Source organism: Anabrus simplex, chromosome 5 (genome assembly GCF_040414725.1).
Source record: "Anabrus simplex isolate iqAnaSimp1 chromosome 5, ASM4041472v1, whole genome shotgun sequence".
In the NCBI taxonomy this organism is placed as follows: domain Eukaryota; kingdom Metazoa; phylum Arthropoda; class Insecta; order Orthoptera; family Tettigoniidae; genus Anabrus; species Anabrus simplex.
In genome coordinates, this window is record NC_090269.1 from 446,076,901 (window position 1) to 446,097,684 (window position 20,784).

The following is a 20,784-nucleotide window of genomic DNA, read 5'->3' on the forward strand; positions in this document are numbered from 1 at the left end:
ATAAGTTGATGAATTCATCAATTTCTACTTTACTCAACGAACTATGTGTGTTTAAGTTGTTCTTAACAATGTTGATAGTCTCCGTGATCGGAATATTCGAGTACATATCTTTCACATCAAAGCTATGGATAGTATTATATTGCGATAAAATGAAATTTTTTGTCCTATCACAAAAATCTATGGTATTGCGGAGACTTGTATCTACATTAAATCTGTAATGTTTCTTTAAAAACGTGTGTACAAATTTGGCCGTTTTATATGTAGGACTGTTTCTGAAGTTAACAATCGGTCTAATAGGTATGCCTTCTTTGTGTACCTTAGGCATAGCCCTCAATTTCGGCAATCCTGGGTTCATATTTACCAAGCGTTTTGTTTCATTCGAATTCATCAAAAAATTAGTGTTAGCTAAAATTTGTTTAAAAGTCTTTTGCATGTTGTTAGTAGGGTCCTTCTTTATCTGACGAAAGTTGTCACCCTTCAGGAAATCATTCGTTTTACTAATGTAATCATCTTTATTCATTAAAACTATAGTGTTACCCTTGTCAGCTTTCGTGACAATTATGTTATTATCTTTAGTCTTCTTATTAATCTTTCGGAGATTGTTATTAGTGTGGGTATCTGCGATGGTTTTATGTTCCATTATTTTACAAATTTTATTTTTAGCCTCGAACCTCATGTTCTCTTGTTCGTCTATGGGTACTTCTGCAATTGCTACTTCAGATTCCGCTATCAGTTTCACTAGTTCTTTATTTTGGACAGTCTTATTCGTGTGTGGCCAGTTATGTTTGGGACCTTTATTTAAGATTTCGACTTCGTCATCGTTGAAATCAACGTTGGTCAGGTTTTTGAGTGGCGGATAAAATGTGTGTGTTGTCGTGTATGTGTTGTTATTTCGTATTTCATTTTTGGTGATGCATTTGTCTTCAATGAGCCTCTGGTATTTTCTTTTTTCTTTAATATTGTAAATAATGAGAGGTCAATGTTAAATTGCGCCTCCTCCCATTCCAGAGTCGAAATTTGACTAGTGATGAGTAGGTGTAATTCATAAAGCGTGTTGTTCAGCTTCGTTTTTTTAAGGTGTAAGAACCTGATTTCATTTTTAATCCACAAGTGATTTACTTTCCGCTGTGTTCTCATTTCATGTCGCAGCAATCTACCTCTCTTTTGTACGGAAATCAAATGTTTAGGTATAACGTCACTTTTAATACATTTCTTAAGAAAGTTCAGGTCTTTTGAAATACTAAGAATTTTAACCTTGGTGTTCTTAAATTTGTTTATCATTTTTCTAGCCTGGCTGGCATAATCATTATTAATAATCTTGACCATGATGGTCGGGATTGGATCCGTATTGACTTAGTAACAATAAATATGTTGGAAGATAGTCCGCCTAGTCAATACTATTCATTTATTTACCTTTCACCTTAACATCTAGTACATGTTTCTAGAATATAATGCATTCTCTTCCTTAGCTAGTAGATTAAAATTCATTATACAATAAGACCTGACTAAAATACGGGGGCCCCCATTAAAATTCAAAACAATGAGTATGACAATGTGACATTTAAAAATTTTGGATAGTACAAACATAGAATTAAAATCCCATTTTGTCAAGTACAAATTAAAAACACAATATAGTCTAATTAATGTCTAATTAAATACAACGTCTTGTGATGATATGAATTCACAGTGTCCTTGAAGTTGCCTTGCGTAGTTCAAAAATGTTGAGATAAGGATGAATAAAATTGCATTAGAACTTGAAGTCCTGCCGATATCCACCGTTAATGGGTGTTAAAATGATGTATATTTAAATTAAAATATTGAATTGAAATGTTCACCTTCAGGAATGTGATGGTCATTATTAAAGAGCTCTCTGCATGGGATAGCAGTGAATGAAATTTTCAGTAGTCATTCCTCTGTTTGAGACATCTAGTGGGGTTGACTGTTGAACTATAGGTCACATGGTTTCAATTTGTCACTGTAGATCGAGTCCAGATGTGAGCCGCGCAGGTCATCCACCTACAGATGGTGGACAAGATCTCGCGAGACACAAAGGGGATTGTCAATTCAACAGCGATGACTGTGGTAAGCTGTTCCATGGCCAAAGCAGCCTGTCTAAGCACGTCATGATCCACAAGCAACGAGCGCTTTATGAGTGCGGAATATGCAAGAAATACTTTACAAATATTAACAACCTGACAGTGCACATGGGGTTGCACACAGATGTCAGGAGCTTCGAGTGTTCAATAAGCGACTTGCGGACGTTTATAGACGAGAAGCCCTACTCCTGCAAAATCTGTAGCAAAAGCTATGTCTGTAACAGCGACTTAATCGAGCATATGCCGATCCATTCAGCAGTAGAACCGCATTGTGGCAAAGCCTTTAGCATCGAAAAGAGTATGATGAAGCACATGCGGACGTATACAGACACAAAACCGCATCGGTGCGATATATGTGGGAAGGCCTTCAGACAGACAAAAGTGCTGATACTACACATGCGGATACATAAAGGCGACAAGCCATATAAATGCAACACGTGTGGCAAGGCTTTCACACATAAACGTAACCTAACCACTCACGTCAGGGAGCATAATGTCCAGATGCCGAACGTATGCAGTATGTGTGGTAAGGCTTTCATAGTAAAAGGAGCGCTAACTAGGCACGTTCGTACGCATACAGGCGAGAAGCCATATAAATGCAACACGTGTGGCAAGGCCTTCACACGAAAACATGGCCTAAACAGGCACGTCCGGTTGCATACAGGCGAGAAGCCTTACTCCTGCAGTAGGTGTGGTAAGGCCTTTGTGGATAAAGGAATGTTAACCAATCACGTTCGTATGCATACAGGCGAGAAGCCATATAAATGCAACACGTGTGGTAAGGCCTTCACACTGAAACATCACCTAAACACCCACGTCCGCACGCATACAGACGGGAAGCCGTACTCTTGCATTATGTGCGGAAAGGCGTTTACACTCAGACGATACTTAAACAACCACGTGCGGAGGCATACAGGCGAGAAGCCACATAAATGCAACACGTGTGGTAAGGCCTTCACAATGAAACATAACCTAAACATCCACGTTCGGTCGCATACAGGCGAGAAGCCACATAAATGCAACACGTGTGGTAAGGCCTTCACAATGAAACATAACCTAAACATCCACGTTCGGTCGCATACAGGCGAGAAGCCGAACTCCTGCAATATGTGCGGAAAGGCCTTTACACACAGACAAAACTTAAACAACCACGTGCGGACGCATACAGGCGAGAAGCCGTACTCCTGCAGTACGTGTGGCAAGGCCTTCACAGAGAAAGGAAAGTTAACGAAGCACGTTCGCACGCATACAGGCGAAATGCCGTACTCTTGCAGTACGTGTGGCAAGGCCTTCATAGAGAAAGCACAGTTAACCAAGCACGATCGCACGCATACAGGCGAAAAGCCGTGGAAATGCTACACGTGTGGTAAGGCCTTTCCAGTGAAACACAACCTAAACAGGCATGTCCGGAAGCATACAGGCGAGAAACAATAGAAATGCAACGCGTGTGGCAAGGCCTTTACACAGAGACAAAAGTTAAACAACCACGTGCGGAATCATGGAGGCGAGAAGCTATAGAACTGCAATGCGTGTGGCAAGGCATTCACTCAGAAAGAAATTTAATCACCCACGTCAGGACGCATACAAGCGCGTAGCCGTGCCGTCGCAATACGTCTGGAAGTTCCTTAGAACACTGACATGCGGAACACTAAACACTGACATGCGGATGCATTCGCGGAGGGAAGCCGTAATCTTGCAATATTTGTTGTAAGGTCCTTTGACTGAAAATACTTCTAAATTCTCACATGCAGATACATACGGGCGAGAAGCCGTACCCGTGCAATATCTGTAGTAAGGCCTTCCGCTATAATGGCGGTCTAACCAGACATACGCGCACGCATACTGGCGCGAAATAGTTCCATGGCAATATGTGTTGCAAAGCTAGTTTAAATTTGTCACTGTAGATCGAGCCCAGAGGTGAGCTACGCAGGTGTTCTACCTCCAGATGGCGGACGACATTTCAAGAGACAGGATCAGGTTCGTCCATCCATTTGCGATCACTGCGGGAAGCAGTACAGTAGCGGAAGCAGCCTGTCTGAGCACGTCATGATCCTCGTGGACCAGGTACTACTTATGAAGAAATTGCCAGAAATGCTTTTCAGATGGGAGCTCACTGACAGTGCACAAGCGATTGCATACGGATGGCCAGATATTTGATTGCTCAGTATGCCAGACAATGTTCAAAAACTTCTGGCCTTTGACGAAACACTTGTGGACGAATACGGGTGAGAAACAATTCTTATGTAGAACATGTGGCAAGACGTTTAACCGCAAATGAAACACATACGAATTCATACAGAAAATCAGCCTCGCGAATGCACTATCTGAGGCAAGTCATGTAGAAAGAAAGCTCATTTAGACAAACATTTGCAGCCTCATGTAGGCGACAGGCCAATCCCATCAAATATCAATTGCAAGTCATTCAGCCGGAATGAATTCCTGTCCAATCACTTGTGGACTCATGGGGCGAGAGGCCGTTTTGTTGTAATAGTTGTGGGAAATCTAATATCCAGAAAAGTTATAAAAAAAATACACATCTGGACACATACAGGAGAGAAGCCATATTACTGCCAAATCTCTGACATGTCCTTTTCCCAGAAACCCCAATTAATCACACATTCGCGCCGTCATACAGGAGAAAAACTCAATCAATGTGATATTGGTGGTGTGTCCTTTAGCCTTAAAAATTAGCTAACGAAACATTTTTGACGCATACTGGCGAGAAGCTAATCCCCTGTAATGGTTGAGTGAAGGCTTTCAGTCGTAAGTCAAACTTAACCGAAGACCTGCGCACACATACTGGCGAAAAGCCATTCCACTGCAAACCTGAGGCAAAGCCTTTAGGAATAAATCCAATCTGAACGAACACTTGCTAACTCATAGAGGCGTGAAGGCAATCAGTGCAATATCTGTGGTAAGTCCTTTAGAAGAAAAGGTTATTTACCCAAACACATGCGGTGTCATACAGACGGGAAGTTGAACAAATGCAATATATGTGCCAAGTCATATACCCGGAAATCTTATTTAGCCGTTCACGTGCGGACGCATACAGACGAGGAGCGATATTTATGTAATATCTGTGGTATGTCGTTTAACAAAGAAGCTTAGTTGGCCAATCACTTGTGTTCTCATCCTCGCAAGGTGCCCTACCACGTGGCAGATCCTGTAGCCTGAAAGAAGATATCAGATGCGGTTGCATCAGGTGTAAACTATTGCCTGCAGTATCCGTTGCAGTTCCTTCACTAGGCAGTGAGCGTGGTCGGTTTACATGTAGAGTAATACTGCTATAGATTTTGCTGCAAATCCTTCATTCTCTAGAGCACGCTTTCGATACATACGTGGAATCATACGGGCAAAAGTTAAATGTGGGCTGAGTATTACGATAAACAATCCAGAGCGTCTTGCAACTCAACAAAGCCTTATTGGTTTCATACTGGCGAGAAGCTTCACTGGTGTATGTTTTGTGGAAATCGTTTGAACGCAGCACCGTGTTGTCCACGCACACGGGGGTTAGGGCGCATGATTTTTCATGTGTTCATTTCTTTTGCATAGGCAAATCATAGAGTGGGCTCTCGATGGCATATCCGAACATTTGGCTTAATATTCCAGTTTCATTGTTTCCATAACACAGGGTTAGTTCGTATTACCGTCGACCATTTAATAATTATTTAAGTGTCACTGTCTTTAGATATGTAGGTTCTATGTTCGTATTGTATCTATACGTTAAGTATTGTCGATGGTGTGTCCTGGGGTTGAACAGTAGGATTGGGGTAGAACTGCATAGAATGGATTCATGGGATTGCTGGCCCATAATTGGACCAATGAAATAATGTACTCTAGTGTCCAAAAGTAAAGCATAATCACTAAACGTGGCCATACAGCCTGATAGGAATGTCAGACGGATTGCTTAACAATCAGAAGCTGAATCACCCACCATATGTCCCACAACTTGTCCAAAAAGGGGGTCAGAAGTTTTCTGATAGCTAAGGTACAGCTTTGGCAACAACTAACAAAACTTGGCAATGTCTTCTACAACAAAATTTACTGTTAATACGGTTTATACGGTTTCGCAGCGATGTGGTCCTAGAGCTCTTGTGGCAGTCGATCCCATTCCTCGGAAAGGACAGTGCAAAAGTCTTGGAGGGTTCTTGTTGGATATTGATGGGATGCAGTTCGCCTCCTCAATGTTTCTCAGGCATGTTTTATAGGATTCAGATCCACAGACCTCTCTGGTCAGTCCATGCGACGAATGACTTCCCCAGCCAGAAATTCATCCACCAGATCAGCGCGGTTTGGTCGGGCATTATCTTCCATTAAGGGGAAGTCTGGACCAACCGCTCCTCTGAAGAGTCGAACATGTGGTCTCAGTATCTCATCCCCTTATCTCTAAGCGTTAACAGTGTTCCTCGGACCACCCATGCAGTTGTGCTGGTCCGTACGGCCATCCAACATGATGCCGCCCCACACCATTACGCCACTACCACCATACTGGTCCCGTTCCACGATGTGCCTGTGGTTGTATCGGCTACGCGGTTCTCTCCAGATTAATGTGCGTCGGGAATCGTTCTGCAAACTGAAGACGGATTCATCTGTGAAGAGCACATGCCTCCATTCATTCATTCAAGGTCCAGTTTCGATATTGACGGCTCCACAGTAAACGGGCCCGTCTCAGTGCTGCAGTTAGCGGGACGCACACCGCTAGACGTCGGGCGAACAGCCCTGCTGTTCTGAGCCTCCTGTACGCAGTTTGCCGGGAAGCGGCAATCCCTCAGGTGGCTGCAAGCTCCGCCGACAATTGTTTTGCAGGTGCACTCCGATTTCGTTGGGCGTTTGAGGCCAGATATCGGTCCTGCTGTTGGGTAGTTACCCTTGGTCGACCTGGCACTGGCCTACGACTGACACCTCCTGTGTCTCGAAATCGTCTCCAAAGCCTGGAAATGAAGCCTTGTAGCTCATTCAAGGTTGGGGCGACTTCGGTCTCTGTCTGGCCTGCTTCCGGGTGGCCGAGTATTCTACCCTGAAGAAGAGGGTCCAAATGGCGTAGTTGTGTCATAATGTTATCACGTTTAACACGAGGCTACACTCCTCACACGATAACAGGTCAAGCACGACTGAGGGAATATGGGGCTAAGGCACTGGCTCTGTTTACCTTACGGTTACGCCGCTAGTCAAAGCAAGGAACACTCCTTTCCTATTAGGCTACACTCCACACACGATAACAGGTCCACTACGACTGAGGGAATATGGGGCTCAGGCACTGGCTCTGCTTACCTTACGGTTACGCCGCTAGTCAAAGCAAGGAACACTCCTTTCCCACAAGGCTACACTACACACACTGTAACAGGTCAAGCACGACTGAGGGAATATGGGGCTCAGGCACTGGCTCTGCTTACCTTACGGGTACGCCGCTAGTCAAAGCAAGGACCACTCCTTTCCCACAAGGCTACACTACACACACGATAACAGGTCCACCACGACTGAGGGAATATGAAGCTCAGGCACTGGCTCTGCTTACCTTACGGTTACGCCGCTAGTCAAAGCAAGGAACACTCCTTTCCTACACAGAGCGAACACATGAGGTTGGTATTTGCATATGTTGTGCGATTTGCGGTCTATTACATGTTGCGCTGTTTACTCGTAACTTATTCCTATCTTTTGGACCGTAGTATAGCTTGCCCACTCCTAGATGAGAGGTGAGGATGAAAATTTGACTCAGGGAGTGGCTAACACGTGGAATTCCATACGATGTAGTAATGCTCTACCATTAGTCCACGGGACACTACCGACTTATTTATTTCGTGTCAGAGTGGTGAAAAACTTAAAATATAAATAACCTATTGTACACACACAAAACAAAGTGCATCTTATGTCACAAATGAGCTTCACACAAAGTCTGCATTCCATTTCCAGAAACCAAGGAACCTCGACAATCAAGCAGTCCACATTGGAGTTGGTGACTTCAACAGCCAAAGCAACTTCTGGGGATATGAACATGAGGCTGATACTGTCCTCCGTCCTTTAACAGCGGACGTTCGCAACGAGGTTATAACCCTGATATAATCTTCGTTAATTGCTCAGCAGTGCCTCAAGAACATCGGCATCCCTATACGACACACACATGTGTGACGTCCCATGAGCGTACATCTTTCAACACTTCCGGAATGGAAGCATTAAAAGGTAGACATGTACAGCGAGCACCGTCAGTCAGTCTGTTTAATCAATCTTAACTGCACAATTTACTCTGCACATGAAGTACTTGTAATATTTCGTGTTTACATTTTAGAAGGCTGTTTAAGCGGATGTAGTTGAGACTCCTGATTAATAATATTTAATGGTTACCCGTGTGTCGAGTATACTTCACATCTCATTTTAGGGTTTCATTTAGCGTAATAACAATGATAGCATAGTTAATTATAGTAGCACATGATTTCTTTTCACAGGTTTTCTTGAATTTATTCCAATAACCGACTTCAACCTAACAATATGTATACGACGACTGATATTATGTTTAATTAACTGTCATAGAGTGTTAGGCAATACTCTTAAAATCACATACTTAATCCGGGATCTTGTTTCATCACCAAACAGGTGTTAGTCTAAACAGTTATTCATTATTTCTCATTTAATTACAATCTACTTGCGTGTGTTCAATTAAACCCAATATTCAACTTGAAGATAACCTGGAAGTTATAACTGTCTTGGTTTGTGAATTAACTTCATTAATTTAATTAAAATAATACTAGTTTTCTGTGAAAACCTAGTGTTGTAATGCAGTGGGTTCGAATCCCACTGTCGGCAGCTCTGAAGATGGTTTTCCGTGGTTTCCAACTTCTCCTCCAGGCAAATGCCGTGATGGTACCTAAGTGAAGGCCACGGCCACTTCCTTCCCACTCCCAGGCCTTCCCTATCCCAGAACTATCTGTGGCGGTGCGACGTAAAAATAAACATAAAACGTATCCCCGACCCAAAGTCTCACACTCCAGTACACTGTCCTTGAGGCGGTATAGGTGGGATCCCTCTCTGCGTCCGAGAGAACACCCAACCCTGAAGGGTAAATTGATAGAAAGATTATTATTATTATTATTATTATTATTATTATTATTATTATTATTATTGTACTCCCATAACCACTTCTGTGTTTTTTGCGACGCTAAGATGCCGGCATTTTGTCCAACAGGAGTTCTTCAATGTGCCGGTACACCTGCCGACATGAGACTCTCGTATCGCCGAGCAACGTCGGAATTGAAACCGCAAGCTTGAGCTCAGAAGGCTCTACCGTCTGAACTACTCAGCCCGGTACAGCATATAACTAGTTCCAAACAGTTCGTACTCTTCAGTAAAAATGGAAATGGCGTATGACTTTTAGTGCCGGGGGTGTCTGAGGACAAGTTCGGCTCACCAGATGCAGGTCTTTTGATTTGATTCCCTTAGGCGACCTGCGTGTTGTTATGAGGATGAAATGATGATGAAGACGACACATACACCCAGCTCCAGTGCCAGTGAAATTCACTAATTAAAATGAAAATTCTCGACCCTGCCGGGAATCGAATCCGGGACGCCTGTGACCAAAGTCCAGCACGATAACCATGTAGCCATTGAGCCGGACGTACTCTTCCGTAATAAATGAGCTACGAGTATAATTAATGTAAGGGCATCGGATATAATACATGTTTACATGCAATGGAATATAATTACACTGACTGACAGAGCAAATGCAACACCAAGAAGGAGTGGTTCGAAAGGGATAAAAGTTGGGGGAAAAACAGAGACGGCACGGACGAATAATTGATGTTTATTTCAAACCGATATGCAGGTTACACAATGCGCACGGCATCGACTCAGTAGGATGTAGGACCACAGCGAGCGGCGATGCACGCAGAAACACGTCAAGGTACAGAGTCAATAAGAGTGCGGATGGTGTACTGAGGGATGGTTCTCCATTCTCTGTCAACCATTTGCCACAGTTGGTCGTCCGTACGAGGCTGGGGCAGAGTTTGCAAACGGCGTCCAATGAGATCCCACACGTGTTCGATTGGTGAGAGATCCGGAGAGTACGCTGGCCACGGAAGCATCCGTACACCTCGTAGAGCCTGTTGGGAGATGCGAGCAGTGTGTGGGCGGGCATTATCCTGCTGAAACAGAGCATGGGCAGCCCCTGAAGGTACGGGAGTGCCACCGGCCGCAGCACATGCTGCACGTAGCGGTGGGCATTTAACGTGCCTTGAATACGCACTAGAGGTGACGTGGAATCATACGCAATAGCGCCCCAAACCATGATGCCGCGTTGTCTAGCGGTAGGGCGCTCCACAGTTACTGCCGGATTTGACCTTTCTCCACGCCGACGCCACACTCGCCTGCGGTGACTATCACTGACAGAACAGAAGCGTGACTCATCGGAGAACACGACGTTCCGCCATTCCCTCATCCAAGTCGCTCTAGCCCGGCACCATGCCAGGCGTGCACGTCTATGCTGTGGAGTCAATGGTAGTCTTCTGAGCGGACGCCGGGAGTGCAGGCCTCCTTCAACCAATCGACGGGAAATTGTTCTGGTCGATATTGGAACAGCCAGGGTGTCTTGCACATGCTGAAGAATGGCGGTTGACGTGGCGTGCGGGGCTGCCACCGCTTGGCGGCGGATGCGCCGATCCTCGCGTGCTGACGTCACTCGGGCTGCGCCTGGACCCCTCGCACGTGCCACATCTCCCTGCGCCACCATCTTCGCCACAGGCGCTGCACCGTGGACACATCCCTATGGGTATCGGCTGCGATTTGACGAAGCGACCAACCTGCCCTTCTCAGCCCGATCACCATACCCCTCGTAAAGTCGTCTGTCTGCTGGAAATGCCTCCGTTGACGGCGGCCTGGCATTCTTAGCTATACACGTGCCCTGTGGTACACGACAACACGTTCTACAATGACTGTCGGCTGAGAAATCACGGTACGAAGTGGGCCATTCGCCAATGCCGTGTCCCATTTATCGTTCGCTACGTGCGCAGCACAGCGGCGCATTTCACATCATGAGCATACCTCAGTGACGTCAGTCTACCCTGCAATTGGCATAAAGTTCTGACCGCTCCTTCTTGGTGTTGCATTTGCTCTGTCAGTCAGTGTATTACTCAAACTTTTTTTACTGTTAATAATATTGTAAATGAATTTGCAACGGTATAACATATGCCAATATTCAATCCACCTTTACCTGTTGCAAACTGAATGTCAGCTGATCAAAATCTGTTATTCATAGCATAACAAATAATGCGGCGATCTTGAAACGACTACAGCATTTGAATGACAAACGTAGAGGAACACATGCATCTGTGGAATTAGTAATGAAATCTAAATTGGAATTCCTCCTAACATCACCGTTACAACATTGCCCACATTAAAGCATTTGAATTTTCCGCCAGTGAATTCAATCGGAGGACTACCGGAGGTCTCCGGAGGACGAGCGAAAACAACTGCTCCGCTCCGCTCCTACCGTTCCCAGCTGTAGACAGGAGTAAAACTGCAAGATGGATTCCCCAACACAGGTCAAGGCCCCGGCCTTCTCGCTAGTAATCGGAAGCGAGGGGAGGGGGAAACATACACACAAGTAGAGCAGCATAATACAGAGGTACACAGACAATGATATGCATACCTCTGCTAGGACATGGTTCAAGGAGATTCTACTTACATGAAAAAACGGGAGCAGGAAAAAGATTATATCATATTTGTTTACATGTAGTCTGCTCGAAGTTGTAAAGGCAAATGAAAACACTACCGCTACTGCTTGTAATCTGAGCAAAAATACACATTACTTTGTTCGCCTTCTGCTGCTTGCTTGCAAAAATACGTGAACGGAGGTGTCATGTCAACACAGCAAGGTCGCCCACACATGATGGACACTGCGGTTCAAAATCCTAGTGTCTTAACGTCCTGTTGCTTGTTAGACCTTTGGCGGCAGGAAGGGCATCCGGCCGTAAGACAGATATTGCGTTGTCGTCAACAAAGCTATCTTTGATTCTTGCTAAAAGCTCAACACGACATACACATGGCGTGCTGCTATCTTGGTACGGATTTTAACGGGACAAGTAAGTCCGCCTCTGTAGTGTAGTAGTTAGTGTAATTATCTGCTACCCGGAGGCGCGGGTTCGATTTCCGGCTCTTCCGCGAAATTTGAAAAGTGGCACAAGGGCTGGAACGGGGTCTACTCAACCTCGGGAGGTCAACTGAGTATAGGTAGGTTCGGTTCCCTCCTCAGCTATCCTAGAAGTAGTTTTCCGTAGTTTCGCAGGCAAATGCCGGGATAGTACCTAACTAAAGGCTACGGTCGCTTCCTTGTCTATACCTTTGAATCTTGCCATCCCGTACCAAGGCCCCCTATTCAGCATAGCAGGTGAGGCCGCCTGGGCGAGGTACTGGTCATTCTCTTTAGTTTTATATCCCGACCCAATGTCTTACTTCCCATGAGGCGGTAGAGTTGGGATCCCTCGGTAAGTCCGAGAGAAAAACTAACCCTAGAGGGTAAGCAGATTAAGAAAGAAATAGTAAGAAGCTATACTAAGCGAACTGGCTACGCGGCGTAGCTATATTGTAATTCTAATCGCAAATGATTTTGGCATAGGAACATCGTGTTTTAATTCTGGCTCGGGTACTCGGTGTTTTGTTAAATATGTCAGCCTCTTGTAGATATATTTACTAGCACATAAGAACTTCTGTTTGGACGAGGTCTTTCTTCAGAATAGCAGGGAAAGCCGCCTAGGCGAGGTACAAGTCCTTTTTTTAAGTTTTATCTCCCGACCGAAAGTTAGAATATTGTCTTTGAGGAAGTATCTGTGTGTTACAGAAGTAAGGAAGTGTCCACTCGTTGTCAGCGAGCAGCGAGCACACACAGTTTACACACCTCTAGCTTTAAGTAGCTTAATTAACCGTGCAGGTAATTCGCTGAGTGCACATAGCGTACTCCAACACCAAGGGTTCTGCTCAACGCGCCTATCCGACTCGGCCCGGTGCCGGCACATAGCCCACTCCAGCACCAAGTGTTCTGCCCAAGGTGCCCATCAAACACGGCCCGGTGCCGGCACATAGCCCACTCCAGCACCAAGTGTTCTGCTCAACGTGCCCATCAAACACGGCCCCACATAGCCCACTCCAGCACCAAGTGTTCTGCTCAACGCGCCCATCAAACACGGCCCCACATAGCCTACTCCAGCACCAAGTGTTCTGCTCAACGTGCCCATCAAACACGGCCCCACATAGCCTACTCCAGCACCAAGGGTTCTGCCCAAGGCGCCCATCAAACACGGCCCGGTGCCGGCACATAGCCCACTCCAGCACCAAGGGTTCTGCCCAAGGCGCCCATCAAACATGGCCCGGTGCCGGCACATAGCCTACTCCAGCACCAAGGGTTCTGCCCAAGGCGCCCATCAAACACGGCCCGGTGCCGGCACATATCCTACTCCAGCACCAAGGGTTCTGCTCAACGTGCCCATCAAACACGGCCCCACATAGCCCATTCCAGCACCAAGGGTTCTGCTCAACGTGCCCATCCAACACGGCCCCACATAGCCCACTCCAGCACCAAGTGTTCTGCTCAACGCGCCCATCAAACACGGCCCCACATAGCCCACTCCAGCACCAAGGGTTCTGCTCAACGCGCCCATCAAACACGGCCCCACATAGCCCACTCCAGCACCAAGGGTTCTGCTCAACGCGCCCATCAAACACGGCCCCACATAGCCTACTCCAGCACCAAGGGTTCTGCTCAACGTGCCCATCAAACACGGCCCTACATAGCCCACTCCAGCACCAAGGGTTCTGCTCAACGCGCCCATCAAACACGGCCCCACATAGCCCACTCCAGCACCAAGGGTTCTGCTCAACGCGCCTATCCGACTCGGCCCGGTGCCGGCACATAGCTTACTCCAGCACCAAGGGTTCTGCTCAACGCGCCCATCAAACACGGCCCGGTGCCGGCACATATCCTACTCCAGCACCAAGGGTTCTGCTCAACGTGCCCATCAAACACGGCCCCACATAGCCCACTCCAGCACCAAGGGTTCTGCTCAACGTGCCTATCCGACTCGGCCCGGTGCCGGCACATAGCTTACTCCAGCACCAAGGGTTCTGCTCAACGCGCCTATCCGACTCGGCCCGGTGCCGGCACATAGCCTACTCCAGCACCAAGGGTTCTGCTCAACGCGCCTATCCGACTCGGCCCGGTGCCGGCACATAGCTTACTCCAGCACCAAGGGTTCTGCCCAAGGCGCCCATCAAACTCGGCCCGGTGCCGGCACATAGCCTACTCCAGCACCAAGTGTTCTGTTCAACGTGCCTATCCGACTCGGCCCGGTGCCGGCACATAGCCTACTCCAGCACCAAGTGTTCTGCTCAACGCGCCTATCCGACTCGGCCCGGTGCCGGCACATAGCCTACTCCAGCACCAAGTGTTCTGCTCATCGCGCCTATCCGACTCGGCCCGGTGCCGGAACATAGCCTACTCCAACACCAAGTGTTCTGCCCAAGGCGCCCATCAAACACGGCCCGGTGCCGGCACATAGCCTACTCCAGCACCAAGGGTTCTGCCCAAGGCGCCCATCAAACACGGCCCGGTGCCGGCACATATCCTACTCCAGCACCAAGGGTTCTGCTCAACGCGCCTATCCGACTCGGCTCGGTGCCGGAACATAGCCTACTCCAGCACCAAGTGTTCTGCCCAAGGCGCCCATCCAACTCGGCCCGGTGCCGGAACATAGCCTACTCCAACACCAAGTGTTCTGCCCAAGGCGCCCATCCAACTCGGCCCGGTGCCGGCACATAGCCTACTCCAGCACCAAGTGTTCAGCCCAAAGCGCCCATCAAACACGGCCCGGTGCCGGCACATAGCCTACTCCAACACCAAGTGTTCTGCCCAAGGCGCACATCAAACACGGCCCTGTGCCGGCACATAGCCTACTCCAGCACCAAGGGTTCTGCCCAAGGCGCCCATCAAACACGGCCCGGTGCCGGCACATATCCTACTCCAGCACCAAGGGTTCTGCTCAACGCGCCTATCCGACTCAGCCCGATTCCGGCATATATCCTACTCCAGCACCAAGGGGTCTGCTCAACGCGCCTATCCGACTGGGCCCGGTAACGGCACTTAGCCTACTCCAGCACCAAGGGTTCTGCTCAACGCGCCTATCCGACTCGGCCCGGTAACGGCACTTAGCCTACTCCAGCACCAAGGGTTCTGCTCAACGCGCCTATTCGACTCGGCCCGGTAACGGCACATAGCCTGCTCCAGCACCAAGGGGTCTGCAAAAAGTGCGCCTTGAACCAGCTAAACTTGCTGTCAGCGCCGTAACTACCAGGTAGGGCTAATGTCACAATAATATTATTATAACACCCACGGTACTTCTTGCCCGGAACTTTAGCATCTCAGACCCGGTGCCGGCACATAGCCTACTTTAGAAGAATAGAACCAAGGGTTCGGCTCAACGCCTCCATCAGACAGCGTGATATGCCCTCACAGCTCCGCAGCATTTAGCTCGTAAAAAACTACGGCGCGGTGCCGACACATAGCCTACTCCTGTAGAATAGAAACAAGGGTTCTGCTCAACGCCCCTATTTGACCTACCTGCGGCTGAGTGGACGCCGTTCCAGCCCTCGTACCACTTTTCAAATTTCGTGGCAAAGCCGGGAATCGAACCCGCGCCTCCGGGTAGCAGATAATTACACTAACTACTACACTACAGAGGCGGACTTGCTTGTCCCGTTAAATTCCGTACCAAGATAGCAGTAGGCCATGTGTATGCCGTGTTGATCTTTTAGCAAGAATCAAAGATAGCTTTGTTGACGGCAACGCAATATCTGTTTTCCGGCCGGATGCCCTTCCTGCCGCCAAAGGTCTAACAAGTAACAGGACGTTAAGACACCAGGATTTTGAACCGCAGTATCCATCATGTGTGGGCGACCTTGCTGTGTTGACATGACACCTCCGTTCACGTATTTTTGCAAGCAAGCAGCAGAAGGCGAACAAAGTAATGTGTATTTTTGCTCAGATTACAAGAAGTAGCGGTAGTGTTTTCATTTGCCTTTATAACTTCGAGCAGACTACATGTAAAAAAATATGATATTATCTTTTTCCAGCTCCACTGCTTTCATGTATCTTAGGTAATTCATCTCTCTCTCTGTGTAAGTGCTATCTCACAACATTCTTGTCCGCGTGTGTTCCGGAAAAATGAGTGATGTGTATGCGTATATCAGTGTTCTGCTCGATAACCCGTTGTGATGAATTTTCAATCACTGAGCGTGTTAGCTGTGCGGTATGTGTATCTGTGTATTCTGATCTTCGGATTGAGCAAATCATTGAAGTTGTACTTTTGTTGCATTCATATCATCGTTTACCGAGCGAGTTAGCTACGGAGTATGTGCCCTAATTGTTTCCGTGGATTCTGATTCTTGCATTAGCCAAATCATTGAAGATGTACGTTTGCTATATTGATATCGTTGTTTACCGAGCGAGTTAGCTACGCGATATGTGCAGTATGTATTTCCGTGGATTCTGTTTTTTCTATTAGCCAAATCATTGAAGATGTACGTTTGGTTTATTCATATTATCGTTTGCTGAGCGAGGCAGCTACGCGATATATGCCCTAATTGTTTCCGTGGATTCTGGTTCTTGCATTAGCCAAATCATTGAAGATGTACGTTTGCTATATTGATATTGTTGTTTACCGAGCAAGTTAGCTACGCGATATGTGCAATATATGTTTCCGTGGATTCGGTTTTTCTATTAGCCAAAACATTGAAGATGTACGTTTGGTTTATTCATATTATCGTTTGCTGAGCGAATTAGCTACACGGTAAGTGCACTATATGTTTCCGTGGATTCTGATTTCTCTATCAGCCAAATCATTGCAGATGTACGTTTGCTATATTCATATTACCGTTTACCGAGCGCTCAGCTTGCTAGGAGAAGTGCCGTTTAGTATGTCGAGAAGGGATTTTTTTACAAAGGTATCTCTCTGAACAGTGTTCTGTTGTTCGATACTAGTCTTGTTTATCTCTTGCAATGCAGTAAACAGTATTTTGAACATCTGTTGAATGTAACGACATGGGCTATAGTGTGCGATTCACTTATTTAATACTCTGAACACTCACATCAAATGTAGTATGTGATTCTAGTCCTAATATGTTCTGAACACTCACAACATTGAATATAGTATGCGATTCGAGTCGTGATATGTTTTCAACAGCAGCTTCGTAAGTATGTGATCAAGTGTAAACATGTATAACTATGATGATGTCATCGCTGCAGGTTAAAAACACGTGCACACTCTTGCCTTCGCGTCGTTACAGTAATGCATGTTTAAACTTGTTCGATAAAGCTATGCCCTGGCAGAGGAATAGGAAGAGGTGGTGGAGGAGGAGAAGGAATACGTCATAACCGCCTATGTATAGCCCCATCTTGTGTAGTAGTCTCTAAGCTAGCTTTCTTCCAATACAGCCAATCTATAGCCGCCATATTGTGCCTTGACAGAGGAGGAGGAGGAGGCGGAAGTCATAGCAGCCTATGTATAAACCACATCTTTTGTAGTAGCCTCTAAGCTAGCAGCTGCCATCTTATGTAATTAGCGTCGGGAAGTGGGGTTCGAACCTACTATCTCCCGAATACTGGATAGGCTTTGTTTGCAATCGAGAGCACGTTGAATTTCAAATTTCGCGCGCCCATGTGCCCAAGGTGGCATCAATGAAGATTTAGCCCCGTCATGATTCTCTCTTGTTTAACGATGGCCGCTGTCAAAAGAAGCGTATGGCTTTGTTTACTAGAGCTGACAGCTGTCAAGAAAGGACGTAGAATTTCAAATTGCCCGCCACTGCATGTCTAAGGTGGTAGCTATAAAGTTTCGTGCCGTAAAGATATCAGCACTAAGGTTAGCGATGCGTTCTTGTTTACTGTCATAAAAGCACGTGGCTGTCAGCTTGAGAGCTGTCAGATAAGCAGGTGGAATTTTTCAAATTGCCCACTATTACGTGGCACAGTGAGGTTTAGTGTCGTTAAGATGACAGCGCTGAGGTTAGTGATCGTCTGTTTTTTAAAGTTGGTAGATGTCAAAAGCACGTGGCTTTGTTTACAAAAAGAGCAAGTGGCTTGGTTTAAAGATGGCTGCTGATAGCTGTCAAGAAAGCACGTGGAATTTCATATTGCCCGTCACTACATGCCAAAGGTGGTGACTGTGATGTTTAGTGCCGTAAAGATGGCAGCACTGAGGTTAGCGATTAGTTGTTGTTTAAAAATAGCGAATGACAGCCGTTAAAATGTACGTGGCTGTCAAAATAGTATGTGGCTTTGTTTACAAACAAGAGCACGTGGTGATGACGTCACGGTCACGTGGTCAATGACCCCGGGTGGTGACGCACCAGAGAAAGTGCCGACTCAGCGTGTTTAGAATACTGTTTGCTCCCCTACGGAATGTCGTATGCAGGTCCTGTAATTTGACATCCGTAGGCGACCTGCGCGTCGTGATGAGATGACGGCACATATAACCAGGCTCCGTGCCAGGGGATTTAACAAATTTTGGTTAGAATTCCCGAACATGCCGGGAATCTAACCAGGGGCCCCTGTGACCAAAGACCAGCACGCTGGACAGTGGTATTAGTGATCACGAAGCTGTTCTCCTCGTTGTTAAAACTAACAGTGATAGAAAGGACGGTCTTAAATGCAGGACTATTAGGCACCACCATATGGCTGATAAGACAGGCATGAGGGAGTATGATCAAGGGAAGACCGTAAATAAATATGTAAACAGTCCGTGGGATGGGTTTACAGCATTTGTCGAGGAATCTGAAAACAGTTATATACATTTAAAGATGGTAAAGGCTCGCTGTAATATAACAGAGAAGTAAAGAGACTAAGAAGAAGGTGCAGGTTACAATAAATGAAGTTAGACATGTTAAGGAGTAACGAAATATTGAAGGAGTTTATTAGAAAATTGGATTTAGGGAAGAAGACAGCTAAAGATAACATGATGTCAAGCATCATTGACAGTCATACACATTTTAGTGAACAACAGAATGGTATGTGTAGGGTGAAAGTCTCTCACACGGTTATGAGGGTGTTTAGGGGTTGTAGTAGGGCTGAAAAGGAGAGACTAGGTAAACAACGGATAGGTGTGATTGCCAAAAAAGCAGATGAGTGGTGATTGTTTGGTTGATTGATTGATTAATATTTTAATACAAACGGAATAAATTAAAATGTACTGAACACTTGGTGGTCCATAAAGGATACCTACATTTCTTACCTATCAACAATTCGCATGAGATCTGTCTCTTGGGTCGTTACGAGCTCTTCGTCACTTGCTGAGGTAAGGGCGGCTTTCATTATATCTACTCGAGCTACTCGAATGAAAGATTAACTGAAGAAAATGCTATGTTTATTAAAGAAATAACGAGGAACGTTTTAGAAATCATCATTATAATTTGATCTCATCTTGCCCAATCAGTGCAACAATATTTAAAACGCAAAGGAGATGTATACATGTTTGAGCCTTTGACTTAACTGCCTGATGGGCATACTTCCTAGAAACCATTGTCTTAAGTTAAGAATGAAGAAACGAAAGTCTGGACATCCTTAAATTCGGCTTCCATGTGATACTACATGTACCATCATAATGATTCGTGATGGTCCCGCCCTCGTAACACGAAATCTGGGGTATTGGTATAATTAAGGCAATCCAATCGGTGCGTGCCACACAGTGGTTGTAGGCATGGACCCTTAATTGAGTCGATGTGACCTGCGGCTGTCATTAACCGACATCTAACCTCCTAATTTACTTTAAAGTCATTGCGGACGATGTCGGCTGGAAAAATTATTAAATAGTGGCATATGGCCTTAATCTAAATCACTGAGGATGATGACACCATGACCATCCAAGTTTCTAAGCTGAAGGCTTAACACAATTAAGTTACATCGCTTGATGACCAAGGTTTCCACTTTACTAATCCCAGCACATTTAATGCTCAATCAATCAAAGTCAAATAATACAACATAAACAATGCTCACAATTCTTTGTAGCAGTAAAATCCATTACCTTCGGACATTTTCCCTTAAGCGTTACGTTAATACTTCAAATTTCCCATAAAATAAACTAGGATTTCCAGAATACGCCTTCAGTTTATTCACTTGGCTTTAAGTTATTTCACAAATACGGTTTTCACTAATTTTAATAATGTAATAAATTGAAATGATTTTTATAAATCCTAATTAACAAATAATTCTATGTCCGCGGACGAATGGTTTCTTTAACAAGTACCTACTCAAATTATGACGTGATTATATTGTATAACTCTTTTATAATATTTATCGTCGTTTGGTATCGCGCAGCGGGAAGACAATTTACATAATTTATTTCGAGTATTATATCTTGTTTCATGACATGACACTATAAGTTTAATCTAACACTAGCAATTATTAACACTTGGATAACCCTAGTTATTAAGAACAAAAAGTCTGCATAAGTAATTCGCCGTAAAATGTAAGCCAAATACTGTCATATCCCATCATGACATTTAAATAATGCTTTGTGCGCCCCTCAAAAATAAATCAATAACTACTACCAACATTCTAATTTTGGACACCCTGAAATTGGCTGACTTCGCTCATTATAGTCTAACTTCGTGGCTTCAAATACACATTCTGTTCTCGGTTAAGCAACTTAATATTATCGAA

At 45.6% G+C, this 20,784-nt stretch overlaps 1 pseudogene; it reads left to right on the plus strand.

The window, feature by feature from the left end:
- Positions 1 to 3,614, plus strand: part of LOC136875087 (zinc finger protein 160-like) — an 89,757-nt pseudogene extending 86,143 nt beyond the window's left edge.
- The last annotated feature ends 17,170 nt before the right edge of the window (positions 3,615 to 20,784 follow it).